Raw genomic sequence first — 15,279 nt, 5'->3', positions numbered from 1 at the left:
GCGTCTCACGCTTCGGGGTGTTCTGCTGGCCGTGGCTAAGCTCAGGCCCTCTGCTCGTGGCTGCCCCCGGTCCCCCGGCGCCGGTCGGGCCCCAGCCCCCAGCGCGGTGCGGCGCAGGGCAGTGACCCAGCAGGGCGGCCCCCCGGGCCCCAGCCCCCCACCCCCCGCCGTGCCTGCGGCCAGGGCCCCGCGGCCGCCGGCCCCTTCCTCCTCTGCTCGCTCCCGTCGCGGACGGCTCGGTATGTGTCACGAGGGGCAGCCCCGTTGAGCAGCTCTCGGAGGGCGCGCGGCTCTGCCCGGCCGTGACCGGGGCCCGCAGGGGTTTCCCGCTCGCTCGCTCGCCCCGAAAGGAGCTGGCCCCGAGCCGGCGCGTCCCCCCCCGCCCGGCCCACGGCGCCCTCGCGAGCTGAGCGCGGCCCGGCCAGCAGGGGGCGCTGGCGCTCAACGGCTGGGCGCGGGGGCGGTCCGGCGCGGGGGAGGGGCCGGTGGGGGCCGGTCCTTCCGGCCGCCCTCTAAGGGCCGCCCCGCGGGGCTCCGGCTTCCGGTGGCGCAGCGCGGCGGAGCGGAGGTGGGAGGGGTGCGTGGGGCGGCTGCGCCGCGAGGCGTCTCTTTGCGGTGCCGGGGCCCCTCTGCGGCCCGGCGTGGGAAGCCCGTGGCCGGCGGAGACTGCTCGGAGCTAGGCGGGGAGCACCGCGGCAGTCCGACCGCAGGCAGCCATCCCCTGCGGTGGCCGCCAGCTCCTCAGGACTCCTGGAGGCCTGGCAGCGCCCGACCCTCGCCTGCGGCAGCCGCCTGGGAGAGCAGCGCGGCCGTGGCCAGGGGCCGGAGAGCGCTGCTGAGTGAGTTCGGGCAGCGGTGGAGGCTCCGTGCCGGGCCCGACCCCGGGCCGGGGTGGGGGGGGGCGGCTCCGTGCCGGGCCCGACCCCGGGCCGGGGTGGGGGGGGGGCGGCTCCGTGCCGGGCCCGACCCCGGGCCGGGGTGGGGGGGGGCGGCTCCGTGCCGGGCCCGACCCCGGGCCGGGGTGGGGGGGGGGCGGCTCCGCGCCGGGCCCGGGCCCGGGCCCGGGCCGGGGGGGGGGGGCGGCTCCGCGCCGGGCCCGGGCCCGGGCCCGGGCCGGGGGGGGGGGGCGGCTCCGCGCCGGGCCCGGGCCCGCGCCGGGCCGGGGTGGGGGGGGGGCGGCTCCGCGCCGGGCCCGGGCCCGCGCCGGGCCGGGGTGGGGGGGGGGCGGCTCCGCGCCGGGCCCGGGGCCCGACCCCGGGCCGGGGTGGGGGGGGGCGGCTCCGCGCCGGGCCCGGGCCCGACCCCGGGCCGGGGTGGGGGGGGGGCGGCTCCGCGCCGGGCCCGGGCCCGACCCCGGGCCGGGGGTGGGGGGGGGCGGCTCCGCGCCGGGCCCGGGCCCGACCCCGGGCCGGGGTGGGGGGGGGGCGGCTCCGCGCCGGGCCCGGGCCCGACCCCGGGCCGGGGTGGGGGGGGGGCGGCTCCGCGCCGGGCCCGGGCCCGACCCCGGGCCGGGGTGGGGGGGGGGCGGCTCCGCGCCGGGCCCGGGCCCGACCCCGGGCCGGGGTGGGGGGGGGGCGGCTCCGCGCCGGGCCCGGGCCCGACCCCGGGCCGGGGTGGGGGGGGGGCGGCTCCGCGCCGGGCCCGGGCCCGACCCCGGGCCGGGGTGGGGGGGGGGCGGCTCCGCGCCGGGCCCGGGCCCGACCCCGGGCGGGGGTGGGGGGGGGCGGCTCCGCGCCGGGCCCGGGCCCGACCCCGGGCCGGGGTGGGGGGGGGGCGGCTCCGCGCCGGGCCCGGGCCCGACCCCGGGCCGGGGTGGGGGGGGGCGGCTCCGCGCCGGGCCCGGGCCCGACCCCGGGCCGGGGTGGGGGGGGGGCGGCTCCGCGCCGGGCCCGGGCCCGACCCCGGGCCGGGGTGGGGGGGGGGCGGCTCCGCGCCGGGCCCGGGCCCGACCCCGGGCCGGGGTGGGGGGGGGCGGCTCCGCGCCGGGCCCGGGCCCGACCCCGGGCCGGGGTGGGGGGGGGGCGGCTCCGCGCCGGGCCCGGGCCCGACCCCGGGCCGGGGTGGGGGGGGGCGGCTCCGCGCCGGGCCCGGGCCCGACCCCGGGCCGGGGTGGGGGGGGGGCGGCTCCGCGCCGGGCCCGGGCCCGACCCCGGGCCGGGGTGGGGGGGGGGCGGCTCCGCGCCGGGCCCGGGCCCGACCCCGGGCCGGGGTGGGGGGGGGCGGCTCCGCGCCGGGCCCGGGCCCGACCCCGGGCCGGGGTGGGGGGGGGCGGCTCCGCGCCGGGCCCGGGCCCGACCCCGGGCCGGGGTGGGGGGGGGCGGCTCCGCGCCGGGCCCGGGCCCGACCCCGGGCCGGGGTGGGGGGGGGGCGGCTCCGCGCCGGGCCCGGGCCCGACCCCGGGCCGGGGTGGGGGGGGGGCGGCTCCGCGCCGGGCCCGGGCCCGACCCCGGGCCGGGGTGGGGGGGGGCGGCTCCGCGCCGGGCCCGGGCCCGACCCCGGGCCGGGGTGGGGGGGGGCGGCTCCGCGCCGGGCCCGGGCCCGACCCCGGCCGGGGTGGGGGGGGGCGGCTCCGCGCCGGGCCCGGGCCCGACCCCGGGCCGGGGTGGGGGGGGGGCGGCTCCGCGCCGGGCCCGGGCCCGACCCCGGGCCGGGGTGGGGGGGGGCGGCTCCGCGCCGGGCCCGGGCCCGACCCCGGGCCGGGGTGGGGGGGGGCGGCTCCGCGCCGGGCCCGGGCCCGACCCCGGGCCGGGGTGGGGGGGGGCGGCTCCGCGCCGGGCCCGGGCCCGACCCCGGGCCGGGGTGGGGGGGGGGGGCTCCGTGCCGGGCCCGGGCCCCGCAGAGAAGCCCTGGTCGGGCATCGTTCGCTTTTGCACAATGTAGGGCTTTCACCGTCTATTTTCTGTGTACTGTGTTTTGGGCCACCTGAAGCACTTTGGCCGGGTAGGTTTGGTGTGGGGAGATGGCAGGTCTGGAGCCTGAAAGATCTCGGGTGGGGGGCGGGGGAGGTATTTTTGCCTTAAAACTCTGAGCCCACCTCGTGTGTCATGTCGTGTTATCACGTCGTGAGTCTGGTGACTGTGGCAAATGGCTCAGTCGGGGCGTTTTCTGATAACTAACTTCTGAACGTGTGCGTGTGTAGGCACGGGGAGATTTGTGCAGGGTGACAGAGCCTCTTGTGCTTCTGTGCTAATGTCTACCTGTTCTAGACCTCCAGTGTTGGAAAGCCTTTGTTTAGTGCCTAGTTGTGCCTGCGTAACAAATGTTTTAGCTGCTGATGTGTTATACCTCTGCTGTCAACTTTTTCCTGGGTGGCTTGATTGTTTCTGGTTGTCCGTGTAAATCTAGGCAGATATTTTCTGCCCGGTGGTGAAGCCTATCGCTTTGGATAACAAAGGGCAGGAGAGCAATAAAGAAAAAGGTGATTCGTTTGCTGCAGCTCCTTGGAAACGATTCGTTCCTTATTTTCTGCCGTTGGGGAGGTGTTGTGCTTTCCAGATAATGCAGCCTCTCCTGTGCCTGTCCACGCCGTGCATTTTTGTCCTGCCCTTGCTTGAAAAGGCTCTCCTTGCCTTCTTCCTCTCTGCTGCAGTTGGCTTAATCTCTCGCTGCTGCTGCTGAAGAGGGATAAAGGGAGTGTTGTCGATCGGGTTGTTAAAAGCTTTTTCGCGGGCTGTAACGCGCGGGAAGGGGTGGGCGGGGGGTGGCGGCGACTCAGTGCGACTCAGTACGGGGGAGGGGGAGGATCAGGCTGCGGGGAAAATGGGAAACCAACATCACCCTTCCCTCCTACGGCGCAGCCCGGCTGCACGGCTCCCCGGGGATGCCCCTGCCCCCGCGGGTGTACCGTGTGTGCGCCCCCCGCGTGGGGCGGGGGGGGGACGACACACCCCCACACAGTCGGCGGCACTGGGGCAACCCCTGCCCCAGGGCTCCGCGCTCGTACCCGGCTCTCCCCGCTCCGGCACGGCACGGGGCTGGACGCACCGAGGAGACCCCGGGGCGGCTTCTCGCGGGCTGGGCGAGAACAGGGCCTGGCCCCGAGCAGCCGAGCGGGGCACCGCCAGTAGCTCGGAGGAGCGGGGCCGGCTCGGCTCGAGGCGTCAGAGCGAAAAGGGACGAGAACCATCCCGGAGCGTTGGGGGGGGGCGGCGGATGGTCCGGTGGCCGGGTTCGGCTCCGTGCCGGGCCGTGGGGCAGCCGGAGCCGCGCCGGGGGGCAGGTGAGGAGCCGCGTGGCCGGGCGCGCTGTGGGTCGGCGGGTTTCGGCTGTGGGGTCTCCCGGTCCGCGGAGTCCCCGGGGGGGGGGTTGCGGGCAGCAGTGGCCCCGGGCCGAGCGCTTTCGTGGGTCGGTGGTTGTGTTTTGGGGCCGAGCCCGTGCCCGGCCGTGGGGAAGTAGGGGCAGCCCCACCCGGCTCTCGGCTGCTCCTCGTCGGGGTCGGGCGGCGGCGGCGACCCCGGCGGGGGCTCCTGTGGTGCCGGGCGGGTCCCCCCCTGCCCGCGAGGCAGGCAAGGACCCTGGCTGCTGCCGCCGCGGTTTGCTGGAGGCGGGCTGGGCCCGGCCCCCTGTGGGGTTGGGGTGCGGGCCCGGCGCTGCCGGGGAAACGCGGCCTGCGAGAGCAGGAAGAAAGCGCTGCCAGGCCGGCGCTGGGCTGCCCCGCCGGGGTGCGGGGCCGGGCCCGCGCAGTTCAGTTCCCAAGGCCTCCCCGACAGTGCCCGCGTGGGCCGTGGGGGTGCAGGGCTGTGGGGTGGCTGCGCTCTCCGCGCCCCTGAGCGTTGCCCGTGGGGACTGCGGAGGGGGCCGGGACGCAGCCAGGCTCAGCTGGTTTGGTCCCTGAACGGGGAGAGCACAGCTCTTCTGTTCCTGGGCCTTGAGAGCAGGCTCCTGTGGCTGACGCCGGGGCCCTGAAACAGATCGAGTCGTGCGTTTTGAGGGCCTGAGCGAGGGGACTAAGTGGTGTGGTTTTGGGCTGAGGAGCAGAGGTCAAGTGCTGCATTTTTGGGACTTGAGAACAGGCTCAGCAGCTGGGCTTTTTGGCTCAGAACCGGTCCCAAAGTGAGCTGGTTTGGGGGCCAAAAGCAGCAGCCGGTTTGGCTGCTTGTGCAGGCTGGGGGGTGGGGGCATTGGGGGCTGCAGGGGAAAGCAGGGGTTGGGCAGGGTACGAGGACCCTCCCCGGAGGTGGGGGTCCGGTCACATCGGACCCCGAAGTTCGGGAGGCCGGCATGCACCAGAGCGAACTCGCCACCTGAGGCGGGTCTCTGGAGGAAGGGTGCTTTTTGGATCCAGCGCAGCGCACCCTCTTTGGGTCCAGCTCTTCTTTCTGCGCTGCTTAGAATAGTTATTAACCAATTAATTAATCATACAAACTAAGTCACAACAGCTCTGTCGGCTCCATCGTGGTTCGGAGCTCTGAATCGGTTTCACTTGGTGTCTAACATGTTTTTTCCCCGAGGAGAGGCTAAGTTTCAAAGTTAATTAGTTTTCTCATAAGTGTGTCAGTCAATAAAATTGAGTTACGATTGTTAAAACCACAAAGGTGACAGGAGTCTCACGGATCTGGTCTATTTCTGAAAATGTATTCATCCCATGCAAATGTCATCGGGATACAGATCATCTGCACTTCATGCTCTGACAAGACAAGATGCTGAGACAGGGATGAGCTCCAAAAGGACTACTGAAAAGAAAAAAAACGCATTCCACAGTCATGGGGTTTTTTTGTTTGCGTTTGGGGGGGCGGGGTGGCTTTAACAAAAGAGTGCAGTGTTGGCCGGCAGCAGCCTGCAGAGCACTTTTGCTGCCTGATCTCTCCTTTTCTTCTCTTCCACTCCTCTTTCAGGGCTGTAATTGTCATTTGGATAGTTTTAGAAGAGCAGTTAAGTTGCTCGCCTGTGTCAATGTGCTGGTAATACCAGGAAGGTGAATGCTTGAACCGGTCGGGCGGGTGGGAATGAATAACTTGGCTGCAGGTAGAACTTCTGAGGGAAGACCAGCAAAACCAGGAAGCAAATAGCAAGTTCCCAAAAAATGTGCGGGTGTCAAACACATAAAAGTTTCATTGCCGAATGTTTTTGGGAATATGTTCCCAATGGCTATTTTTAGTAAACATAAATTTTCAGGAGATTCAGGGTTGTGCGTGGCAAAACATGTCCCTCTGTTTTTGTGTCCTGCCGCACAAACGGCCGGCGGCAGGGCTCTTGTTCCCTGCTCTCGCTATTGCCACAGCAGGGCTGCGATATTTAGACCTAAGAGATGGGTTTAGGAATGGAAGGAGAGAGAACGCCTGTGTTCTGTAAGGGCTATGAATGCTGACCCTTTGTCTCCGTCTGCTGCTTTTCCTGTGCGGGTGATGAAGCTGTTTTACTTTTCTCTGTTGTTCCAGGTCTAAATAGCTGCGAAGCTGTCGCCGCTGTGGGTGCGCAATTTGTGTTGCTGTGTTTCTGTGGAGTTCTAGCTACGGCTCGCTTCTAGTGTGGCCAAGCGTCAAGGTAGGGCTTTCAGCTTAAAGCTTCAGAAGCGCTGCGCGCCGAGATGGGTGTAGGTGAAACTGCTGTTGCGCCTGCAGCTGTGCTCGCAGGGATGCTGGGTGGCTCTGCATCAAACCGGCGAGGTGCGCGTGGACCTCCGTCGGGCTGCGCCCTGGGTGTGCGAGCGTGCGGTGTTTTTGCTGTTCCGGCTTGTACGTGCGAGGGCTTAACGTTTGATTTAATGCATTTCCTTTAACGGCAGGCTGTAGTTGGGCTCTAGATGGTATTCCTACGTGGGCACAAGAGCTGTGGAATGGTTAAGCTGTTGCTGTGCCTCCAGGTGACTTGTTCAGTAACGCTGTTTTTCCAGGTGCAGATGGATGAGTCGTGCAGGGCAACGGAGGAGGGCCCAGGGGAGCGCTGTAAGAAGGTGAGTCTGTGTAGTACTGGAGGGAAGATGTGACTGATGGCTATAGGGCTCCATTATGGGTTTTACTCTTTTTTTTTTTTGTGATCCGAGGGCGCTAAGCGATGAGCCGAGCGTGATCTGGGCCCTGGAGGTGAGTCAGGCAAGGTGACCGGTGCTTGGTGGGCTGGAGTAGGTGTTCTTTTTCAGGTTATTCAGGGTTTTTTCTCCTTCTCTTCACTTTCCCATCCCAATTTGGGACCGATTCCCTCAAACGGGGACTTCCCCCTGTGGGGCTGCTTATGCAGCCTGGGAGCTGCTGCCTGGGCACAAAAATACCTCAAACCCCTTACTCTGGGTCTGCAATGGGGGGTGAAAAAACAGAAAGAATTCTGGTGGAAAGAAAACAACTTGGGGCTTCTGGGAAAGCCAACTCCAGCTGGATTTGTGCAGCTGGAAAGGAAAAAAAGGGTGGTGGTGGGGAAGGAACAACCACCTAAAAGCACCCACCAACCATTCTCATGCACAAAACCGAAAGTGAAAATGACCATTTTTTGTAGGGTAAAAGCACAAAAAGTCCCCACAGAACTCAGTAGTTTGGAAAAGCAACCCCAATTATTACATTATGTAAAGAAGGCGGGGAAAAAAAGAAAACCAAAACAAAACCCTATCACAACCCTGATGCCACATGCCTACCAGCAGTTCCTGGGGCTTATTCTGCGGGGGTGGGGAACCCAACCTTGTTCCCCAGGTTTGCTGTGCTGCTTCTCCTCCCTCGGGCATGCGGGGGGCAGTGGCATGGACAGTAGCAAGCACCAGACGTTTTTAAGCGGTCGAGAGGAAAGGACAAATGCTCGAGACGCTTTGCTGTTTGGTGCAGAGGCAATGAATGGTGCTGCTGGGGCTGCGAGGGGGAAAGGTGCAGAGGAATAGAAGCTCTGTGGATGCAGCCAAGTTACGGTTTCTGGATGGTATTAATCGAGAAGAGTAATTCAGATAATGCTGCTGCCCAGCGACCAGAATTGGGTACTGAGCCCGGGAGCCGCGCACGCGCGGTGGCGTCCCTGTGATCCCCATTGCTCTCTCCGCAGGTAACAGCCCTGCGATGCTGCGGTGCCTGCGAGGTGATGCCGCCGTGCTCGTTGCTGCTTCCTGGTAAGGAAAGGCCTCCTCCGCTCCTGCTGCAGCGTGGTGGTGTGTCGGACACGATTCCCTGTGTCGGGTGAGGCCTAGGGCTGCCGGCGAGGTGAGCGAGCGCCTTTGGTGGGTGCAGGGGTGTCTCCTTGTGTGCCTGCACTACTGGGGCTGGTGGGATGGGAAGCTTCAAACGACCCGCCGAGGCAGGCTTCTGGTATGCTAAAGGCGAGTGGGTGAGGGCAGCCCTAGGAGTTACTTGGGAGCTGATAGAAGGGAAGAGGGAAAGGAGGAGGAGGATGATGACCTTTTCCCCCTGCCCAGGGTGCAGAAGATGGCCGACTCTCCAGCTCACCAGAGCTCCCCCTCAGCCTCCCCTGGCCCCCCTTGCCCAGTGCGCCTGCTCCCAGCTCCAGCACGAGCGAGCTAGGCTACGTGCCGAGGAAGCCTCATCTCGTAAGAGCTGTAAGACACCCATGTGTTCTCTTCAGGTGGAGGACGGCCTAGAGTCTGGAGCTGCAGAAGAGGCAGGGAGGAGAGAATGGGAAAGAAGCATCTGAACGGCTAAATTGTGCCAGCAGCGCTGAGAGCGAGAGTCGCGGTGAGTCCTGGGCCAGTGGGGCCCCGTTGCCTCTCTTGTGCGTCCTGGGCCCTCCCTGTCTCTCCCCCGGCCCCCTCTCTTTCCTTACCTGCTGCAAAATTTTATTTTTTCTTTTGGGCCCCCCCCGCACCTTCTTTCTCCATCTCGCTCTGAGTGGCTCCCTGCCTCCCCGTCTTTTTCAGTCCTCCCTTTCTCTGTCCTGTAGCCTGTGGCTCCTTTTTCTATCTCCGCCTCTCTCTGCCTGGCTCTGGCTCCGTTTTTTTATTCCTCCTGCTCTGTCCTGTAGCCTGTCGGTATTTTGTCTTTCTCTGGCCCTCTTGGTCTGACTCCCTGTGTTACCGAAAAACGCGTTAAAATCGGAAACGACTCCTCAACGCCAATTTAGTATTAAAGAGCAGGCATTCTTTATTCACGGCGCCAGATGCACGGGGGATCGCTCCTCCTGGCGTGCGTACCTCACACACCTTTCCCGTACAATTTGTAGATAAAAATTTTACGTATTCATATATATTCATTATTGCCCTGTCTGCTGATCGGTACAAACTTGCTCGTTCCGTATGTAAATCGCTGCGCAGGCTCGGTTGTCCTCTTCCGTTGTTCTCTTCTGAGTAGGTGGTATTACTTGGGTCGGTGGTGGTCTGTGAGTCGGTGGTCGTGATCTCCCCCTGCCGGAATTACCTTTTTACCTTCTTGGCTAGTTTTCTCAGTCCGCTCCACGAAACCGCGTTTTGTCATCCTTTTCTGACAGAAGCACGTTGTCTGTTGTTCTGTTGACATTAACGATCGCCTAGGGACTAAAATGCAGATCGACAGACACACCGATTCGTACGCTCCATGTTCCCGTAATGGAACACCGTCTCTGGTTGGTTGATTTCATCGCTTTGGTTACACCTGTTCCTGTTGTTCAGTTTCTTCTTTTTTGGCTTTGTTTGATTCTCTCTGTGATTCTGTTTTTCTCTGCCTCGCTTTTCCCAGCTCCCCGTCCCTCACTTTGAATGCCCGTTATCCTTCACCAGCTCACTCTCCCTTGGTTGCCATCCCCGTTTCTGAATTCCTCCTGCTTTGCCACGTAGCCCGTGACTTTTTTCTTAATCTCTCTGTCTGCCTCAACGCTCCCGCCGCGCTTTTTAATTCGTCTGCTCTGTACCCTGCTACTGTTCTTGCCTTTCTGAGTTCTTCTCTGTCGAGCTCCCTTGCCCTATTTGTGAATTCCTGTTCTTCCTGCAGCCGCCGCTGTTCCCTGTGATCTCCGTCTCTCTCTGTCCAGCTCCCTGTCCCTAGGTTTTAATTCCTGCCTCTGCCCGCTGTAGCCCGTCTAGATTTTTCTCTCGGCCTCTCTCTCTGTCCCGCTCCCTCTCTCTGTGTTCTAATTCCACGTTCTCTGTCACGTAGACCCGTGCTATTTGTTTGTCCTCATCTCTCTCTGTGCAGCTCCTTGCTGCTATGTTTTATTTCTTCCCGCTCTCTCTGTCTTTGTAGCCCATTGCTGTTGTTGTGTTTTTGGTTTTTTTTTTTCCCACTTGTTTCTTCGTTTGTCTCTGTCTGCCTCCCAGTGCCTGATCTTTAATTCCTCCTTCCCTGTTGGGCCGCTGTTCCTTTTTTCCATTCTACGTTGTGTTCTCTTTGGTCTCCTGTTCTTATTCATCGGTTCCCTCCTCGCCGCCCTGTGGCTTGTCCCCATTTTAGTGTTGCCTCTCTCTCCCTCTCTCTGGCTTCTTGCCCCTGTTTTTAAAATTCCTCCCTCTCTTCTCTCTTCCCTGTTGGCCGTGTGATCGTCAGCCTTTCTCCACCTCTTTCTGCCCAGCTCTCTGTGTCTATCCATTAATTCTTCCCTCTCTGCCCTGTAGCCTGTAGCTTTTGTCCTTTCTCCATCTTGCTGTGTCTGGCTTCCCCGTGACCCTGTTTTAGAATTGTTTCTCTCTTCTTTCTGTACGCATTGCGATTCCTTTTGCTCCCCATCTCCCTTTGTTTTGGGTGTTGTTTTGTTGTTGTTTTTCTGGCTCCCTGTCCCTAATTCTTAATTCTCTGCCTTCTCGTGCTCTGTACCACGTAGCCCCGTGGTTTGTTTTGTGGTGTTCCCTCCCTGGCCCCTTCCCTCTGTCGTTGGCTGTCTCGGCTCCCTGTCCCCGTGGCTTCATTCTTCCCTTTCTGCCCTGTTCTTGTCGCTTATCTTGTCTTTCTCCATCGCGCTCGGTCCAGCTTCCTGCCCCTATTCTTCTTTCCTCCCTCGCTGTCGTGCTGCCTGCCCCAGGTTCTTTGTGCGTCTCCAGCCTGCTCCTCTTCCTTCTTTGTTGGTCTGTGTCCTGCTCTTCCCTCTTTCTGCTGCCTCTCTTCCCCTCTCTCTGCTGCTTTTATCTCCACCTCCGTCAGGCTCCCTGTCCTTCTCTGGCCGTCCTGTTCCCTGCCTCGTGCCTTCTCACTACACGCACACACGTCCCCCCCGCCCCGTCCAGCCGGATGCCGCTCTTCTCTTCTCTCTTCCTACTGTCCCGTGCCCTGCTCCTCACCTTTGGTGGCCTCCCCCTCTGCCCAGCAGCCCGTCGCCCCAGGAGCCAGGCGACGGACGGTCCGTTCCCTGCCAAACCGGGACAAGCGTGTGCCGTGGCTTAGCCCCAGCTGGCAACTCTGCACCAGGGAGCTGCTTGCTCGCTCCACCCTCAGTGGGCTGGGGGAGAGAGCTGGAAGGGTAAGAGTGAGAAAAATCATGGGTTGAGATCAAGACTGTTTAATAGGTAAAGCAAAAGCTGTGCGTGGAAGCAAAGCAAGGAATTAATTCACTCCTCCTTTTCGGCGGGCAGGTGTTGAGCCACCTCTGGGAAAGCAGGGCTCTGTCATGTGTAACGGTTACTTAGGGAGAGAAATGCCGTAGCCGCCGCCCCCCCCCCCCCCCCCCAAGGACTCCCCCTTCTTCCCCCAGCTGCGTGTGCTGAGCATGATGTCAAATGGTATGGAATATCCCTTTGGTCAGTTAGCTGGGAAAGCTTTCCCAGCTGTGTCCTCTCCCAGCCTACTTGCTGGTGGGGCACTGAGAGAACCAGAAGAGGCCCTGACTGTGGAAGCAGTGCTCAGCAAGAACGAAAACATCTCTACATTATTAATGTTTTGAGCATAAATCCAAAACGTATCCCTTCCTAGCTACTGTGGAGAAAATGAGCACTATCGCAGCCAACACCAGCTCTGTGCGGCTGCGGCAACGGCGGCCGAGGTGGCCTTGGGGCAGGGGGAGCGTTGGGGACCCTGACCCACGAATGGCTCCTGGGACTTGTTACGTGGGTGCCTGCACAAACACCTGCCCTCTCGTTTGCCCTCAGGGCTGCGTTTGCGCTGCCTTTGCGTGGGGCAAGGGGCTGTGATGGAGCCCAGGGGAGGAGGTGGTGCACTGTGGGGGTGAGGGGAGGGGGCCCCCCGTTGCTGCTGCGCCTCAGCTGTGGGCGGGGTCTGGATGGAGGAGCCCCAGGTGCGGGCGGTGGGGCTGACGGTGCCGGCTCCTCCCTGGAAAAGGGGTGGTGCCCGGCTCCGGGGGGCCAGTGTGAGCCGAGGGCGGAGCGGAGCGGAGCTGTGGCCGAGCGTCAGCAGGCTGCGACTGTAGCGAGGGTGGAGGTGAGCGGGGGCTGGGTGGTGGAGCGCTGCGTCCCGGGTCAAGCCCCGAGGAGGGCTGCGGCGGGGCAGCGCCGGGTCGGAGCGGGCGGTGGGGAGAGCGAGGCTGTGCTGAGGGCTCGGTGGGGCTTCCGGGTGCATCGGCGGGAGGGACGGTGGCCCGTAGGGTCCGAGAGCGGGGAGGGCGGGCTGGCGGCGTGCCGGGAGCTGTGGTGTTGCGCCTGCCGGGTGGCCGTGCGGCCGTGTTGTGGCGCAGAGCATGCCGGGAGGTGTAGTCCTTGTGGGGCGCGGCTGCCGGGCGGCCGTGTTGTGGCGCAGAGCATGCCGGGAGGTGTAGTCCAGGCGCAGTGGCTGCCGGCCCTGTCACGTGGTTCGCCGGGGCGTGGCGGGAGGCGCGGTCTTCCGGCGCTCGGGTGCCGGGCGGCCGTGCTGCGTACGGTAGGCGCGGTGTATTTTTGGGGTTGGCTTCGTGTCGATTTCTGGGGGCTTCCAGGTGCGGCCGCTCCCCGAGAAGCGGTGAGTTCCCCGGGAGCTGACAGAAGGGAAGAGGGAAAGGAGGAGGACCTTTTCCCCCTGCCCAGGGCGCAGATGATGGCCGCCTCCCCGGCTCGCCGGAGCTCCCGCTCAGCCTCCCGCTCAGCCTCCCCTTGCCCCGTGCGCCTGCCCCCAGCCCCGGCACCTCCCCTGAAGCGTGCTGCGTAGCCCTTGGCCGCCCCCAGGCCCTGTCGTGAAGGCAGCGAGCCGGCCCTCAAGCGCACTGGATTCCCCCTCGGCGCAGGGGCCCGTAGCAGTAGCGCGGGCAAGGGGCGGTGTGTCCGGAAGCCCCTGCGCAAGGAGGGGCTTTGGTCAGGGTCGATGGACGGTAATGACGGTCGCTGTTTCTTCTTTCCCTCTCCCAGAGACCGTGCTGAGGACGTGGTTGTCTGTCCTTCCCCTGGGGACGCCGTCGACTGCGGCCGTCTCAGGCTTGCGTGGCTTCTCTCTGCCCGGCTTTGCCATCCTCGCAGCGCCGGGGCGAAAAGGGACACACAGAGCCCTTCCCGGCTGTGGACAGGAGCTGCCTCGGCTGAAGCTGGAGACGCCAACGAAAGGTAAAGCAGAAGAAACTGAAGGCGCTCTGGCTGCCAGCTGCCTTCCTGCTGCAGGCAAGAGAGAGCCTGTCCCTGCAGGTGAGGGAGGAAGGATCCCCCTTCATAGTCCGCAGCGGGCCAGGCCACCAACGTGCACCGCAGGGTCCGTACGCGTAACCCGGAGTTGGGTACGGGCGTGTAGGGCACGAGTGAGCTAGGCTACGTGCCGAGGAAGCCTCATCTCGTAAGAGCGGTAAGACACCCACGTATCCTCTTTAGGTGGAGGTCGGCCTAGAGTCTGGAGCTGCAGAAGAGGCAGGGAGGAGAGGAGGGGAAAGAAGCATCTGAACGGCTAAATTGTGCCAGCAGCGCTGAGAGCGAGAGTCGCGGTGAGTCCTGGGCCAGTGGGGCCCCGTTGCCTCTCTTGTGCGTCCTGGGCCCTCCCTGTCTCTCCCCTGGCCCCCTCTCTTTCCTTACCTGCTGCAAAATTTATATTTTTTTTTTTTTGCGCCCCCCCGCACCTTCTTTCTCCATCTCGCTCTGAGTGGCTCCCTGCCTCCCCGTCTTTTCAGTCCTCCCTCTCTCTGTCCTGTAGCCTGTGGCTACTTGTTCTTTCTCCGCCTCTCTCTGCCTGCACTGGATTCCCCCTCGGCGCAGGGGCCCGTAGCAGTAGCGCGGGGAAGGAGCGGTGTGTCCAGAAGCCCCTGTGGAAGGAGGCTTTGGTCAGGGTTCATCTGCGGTAATAACGGTTGCTGTTTCCTCTTTCCCTCTCCCAGAGGCTGTGCTCAGGATGGGGTTGTCTGTCCTTCCTGTTCATCTCTTCCTCTCTCTATTCCTTTGCGCTGGTCCCTCTCCCTATTGTTTATTGTTTTGCTTCTCTGAACCTTTTTTTATTCCCAGCGTTTTCCCGTGACAGGAGCAGCAAAGAAGGGAGCGGAGCATCGGGGTATCCATGGAGAGAGCATTGGGCGTTTTCCTGTCTTTGTGGGGCTGACCCTGAGGAAGTGTGGTACGTGGGTCGATATCATGAATATATATATTTTGTGGGTGCACAAACCCGTTTCAGAGTGTCAGAGGGTAAGGGTTTTGTTCTGTTCAGTGTAAACATTGTTCTGTTTGGTGAATTTGTCAAAGATGAGAGTTCAGTGGGGGAGGAAGTCAGCTCTCTGGCTGGTTTGAGGGTAAGGTGGGCTGTACGTGTTTGTCGGTCATCTCTCACCTGCCAGATGTTTTGAACTAGTTGTATCTGGTTTTCGTAGGGAGTCACGAAGGGGTTTGGGGCTCCCCAGTGGCGGGTGCTGTGGCCAAAAGAGAAAGCAGGGTCACAGAGTGCTTCATTTACGGGGCTGGCCTCGGCCATCTACTGCACAAACTTCTGGTATGTAGCAATCGGGACTCGATTTCCTGAAGGAGAGGATGATGGAGCTCGTTATAAGAGCATAATCGTTTTGTCTTCTTTTGGCAGTACGGGCACCCGAGGACCAGCTTGCTTTTGAGGAACGGCACGAGGATGTTGGTGTCGACGCTCAGCAGAGGAAGGAAGCTTCTTTTGGAGGCCAAGAAGATGAAGTAGACTGCTTATTTGTTGTGTTTGATTTTCATTGCGGGGATGGGGAGGGGTGGAACATGCAAAACGCGGTCCTGGGCAGGGGAGGTTTCTGACGTGGGAGGCCGTGAGAGAGATCATGGACGCTGCTGGACAGGCGTTAGAACCCGTTGCTCAGGTTGGACGAACCCGGCAGAACCACCGCACCATCTTAAGTAATGCCTGCTCACGTACTGAGATTTTAGTAGTTGCCCCCGCATCAGCTTTGGCTTTTCCTCGTCGAGCTTGTATTTTGGCAAGAAGCGTCTTTCGTTAAGCGTTTGGGTCTAAGGGGTGTCCATGAGACTACGTGGTGCCCATCCCCATGAGATTTTGTGACCATCAAGTGATATTCAGCATCCATCTTATGCCCGTGTCCTGTAACTACTCTGCAGTTTTCGCTTAAGGCTTGATAGCGCAGCGT

The 15,279-nt window shown here is 63.3% G+C and overlaps 1 long non-coding RNA gene across 1 annotated transcript in view; it reads left to right on the top strand.

Moving 5' to 3' along the window:
- Nucleotides 1-15,279, top strand: part of LOC142065152 (uncharacterized) — a 76,452-nt gene that overhangs the window by 30,052 nt on the left and 31,121 nt on the right. The window contains exons 5-7 of the long non-coding RNA XR_012663301.1: nucleotides 8,494-8,603; nucleotides 13,100-13,291; nucleotides 13,550-13,659. This is a non-coding gene — a long non-coding RNA (uncharacterized LOC142065152). The remainder of the gene's footprint in view (nucleotides 1-8,493; nucleotides 8,604-13,099; nucleotides 13,292-13,549; nucleotides 13,660-15,279) is intronic.

This window comes from Phalacrocorax aristotelis, chromosome 16, assembly GCF_949628215.1.
Source record: "Phalacrocorax aristotelis chromosome 16, bGulAri2.1, whole genome shotgun sequence".
Taxonomy (NCBI): Eukaryota; Metazoa; Chordata; class Aves; order Suliformes; family Phalacrocoracidae; genus Phalacrocorax; species Phalacrocorax aristotelis.
Note: the sequence above shows the minus strand (reverse complement) of the source record. Positions and strands in the feature narration are given on the sequence as shown.